Source organism: Pteropus medius, unplaced genomic scaffold (genome assembly GCF_902729225.1).
Source record: "Pteropus medius unplaced genomic scaffold, Ma_sr-lr_union100, whole genome shotgun sequence".
NCBI classification, from domain to species: Eukaryota; Metazoa; Chordata; class Mammalia; order Chiroptera; family Pteropodidae; genus Pteropus; species Pteropus medius.
Window position 1 is genome coordinate 10,505,650 of NW_024351073.1, and position 3,145 is coordinate 10,508,794.

Sequence of the window (3,145 nt, forward strand, 5' to 3'; positions counted from 1 at the left end):
GATCTTTTTTCAATTTTCTCCAAAACCTTCATTTAAAATGCTATTTAATTTAATAGCTTAATCTCAGTTGAACAATAAAGGATTTTGGAAGAGTTCAAATTCACAGCTGAAGCAAAGTAGCAGAGTGTCATCTTTCTGGAAGCCAAGCTGCTTTGTTTGTTATCAGTGAATTGGCGATCCCATGAGACTCTTTTTTAAAAAAAGTTTTTATTTTTATTTTTTAGGCAAGGCAACCTTTGATTGACCTCACAGATTGGAAGGACCTAGTCAGCTTACAAAAAAATCTCTTATTTTTTTATTTTTAACTCCTACAGCACCTGGTCTTCCTAAGTGGTCTCCCATTCAAGTACTAACCAGGCCTGACCTTGTGTTGCTTCCGAGATTAGATGGGATTGGGTTTGTTCAGGGTAGCATGGCCATAGATCCATGGGACTCTTACTGTCATCACGTTAGTGGAATCATTTCAAGATTAGGCTAGAGTACTACACCATGAGGAACTTACGCTGAATAAATGGGAGGCTACATTTTTTTTTTTTGAAATGCTTGGGAAGATCTAAGAAGCAATTTGTTTCTGCTAATTTCTAGGTGCCTTTGGATAGGTATGACATCACACTTTGATGTATACAAAATTGAGCTAAATGTATTACATTTTCTTAGCTTATGCTTTGTTATGAGAAACAAAAAAGTAATAACAGAATCAGATTAGAAGTTTGAAGGGCACGCTTTATATTCAAGATCTCAATGCTAGGGTCTAGAGGCAAATAGCAAAAACATATTGCTTTGTCTGAATAATGAAGTATGGATCAGCAAACTCTTCATATGGCCACGCTGTATAAAATTATAGTTTAGCTCATTATGTCTCCATGAATCATAAGGTTGTAGTGTCATAAAAAGTCTATATATTGAGTATTATATAACACACTATTTAATTATAGTTGTATTTAATATTCAAAATATGTATATGTACTCCATATCTATATAGACTCTAAACAAACATTCCTTCCTCTCTGATAGAAAAATCCTTATCTTCAGTCAAATGTCATACGACTATCCCAGACTTTTCATTATTGTCATTACGAGTCCATAAATATAGTACTATATACTTTAAAAAAAGTTTCGCAAAATAATTTTTAATTTGGAACTAAATTATCCCTGTGAGGTAATTATGAGTAACACTGATTACTATGATTATTTAGATTATGTTGTGAGAAATATCAGAAGTGGAAATAGAGACAAATGAACTTTCTGGGAAACATTTTTCCAAAATTCAATAGTTTCATTAATTTGCTTTCATAAATGCGTTCTTACTCAAAACTAAATTTGCACATGGTGTTAAAGGGAAAACTTTGTTTTTCACTTTCATGCTTCTTAATAATGCTAAATATTAATTGGTGTTTGCAGACTATAAAGATACAGTGGCCAGAGATACATTCAGTCCCATATCACTGAGTCTTAAATCATATCTGGAAATTGGAAAACACTAACATTTATGTGTGATATTTTTAAGAAGAGATTCACTCAAAGTTTAGAGGAAGGTAGAGTTTTCCCATATAACTCCTGCTTCACACATGCACAGACTCCCCATTATCAACATCACTGAAGAGAGTAATAGATTTGTTATAATTAATAAACCTACATCGATACGATATAGTCACCTAAAATCCATAGTTCACATTACTGTTCATTTTTCATGTTGTACTTTTTATGGGTTTGGACAAATGTATAACAGCATGTATCCATCATTATAGTATCATACAGAAATTTTCACTGCTCGAAAAATCATCTGTGCTTCCTTTATTCATCCCTTCCCTCACCCCAACCCGACACTGCAACCACTGAAGTTTTACTGTCTCTGTAGTTTTGCCTCTTCCAGAATATCATACGGTTAGAATCATACAGTATGCAGTCTTTTCAGATTGGCTTATTTCAATTCCCTTCATGTCTTTTCATGGTTCGATAGCGCATTTCTTTTTAATGCTAAATAATAATCCATTGTCTGGATATATCACAGTTTATCTATTCACCTACCAAGGGATACATCGGTTATTTCCAAGTTTTGGCAATTATGAATAAGTCTGCTATAAATATCTGTGTGCAGGATTTTCTGTGGACAAAAGTTCTCAATTCCTTTGAGTAAATACCAAGGAGTGCAATTGCTGGGTTATACGGTAAGAGCATATTTGGTTCTGAAAAAAAAAAAAAATGCCAAACTGTTTTCCAAAGGAGCTGAACCATTTTGCATTTTCACCAGCAATGAATGAGAGTTCCTATTGTTTCACATCTTTATCGGCATTTGGTGTCATCAGCATTCCAGATTTTGGACATTCTAATAGATATATGGTGATATATTAGTGTTGTTTTAATTTGCTTTTTCTTGATGACGTATGAGGTGAAGCATCTTTTCATAAGCTTTTTGTCATCTTGATGAGGTGGTTGTTGAAATCTTTGGCCCGTTTTTTAAAATCTACTTGTTTGATTTTTTATTGTTAGTTTTAAGAGAGCTTTGCATATTTTGGATAACAGTCCTTTTTCAGATGTCTTTTGAAAATATTTTCTCTAAATTTGTGTCTTGTCTTCTAATTTTCTTGTTATCCTCTTTCATGAAATATTTTTTAGATTCAGTGAAGTCCAGTTTATCAATTATTTCTTCCACGGATCATTTCTTTGGTGTCGTATCTAAAAAATAATTTCCATTCTCAAAGTCATATGTAATTTCTCCTATGTTATCTTCTAAGACTCTCATAGTTTTGCATTTTAAGTTTAGGTCTGTGATACATTTTGAGTTAATGTTTGTGAAGGGTATGAGGTTTGTGTCTAGATTCACTTTTTTTTTTCTTTTTTGCATGCAGATATTCATTTGTTCCAGCACGATTTGTTAAAGAAAATATCTTTGTTCCATCATATTGCCTTTGCTCCTTTGTAAAAGAGATTACTTGTTTATTTTTGTTTTTGTTTTTTAAATCTTTTAACAGTTTCATACTGTCTTGATTATCATAACTTCATAGTAAGTCTTGGAGTTGGGTAGAGTCAGTCCTCTGTCTTTGCTCCTCTCTTTCAGTATTGTGTTGGCTGTTCTGGGTCTTTTGCCTCTCTATATAAATTTTGCAATCAATTTATTAGTATCCACAAAAATAACTTGCTAGAT

At 32.6% G+C, this 3,145-nt stretch overlaps 1 pseudogene; it reads right to left on the reverse strand.

Moving 5' to 3' along the window:
- Nucleotides 1-305: 305 nt before the first annotated feature.
- On the reverse strand, nt 306-424 carry LOC120586457 (uncharacterized; annotated as a pseudogene).
- Between the last annotated feature and the right edge of the window lie 2,721 nt (nt 425-3,145).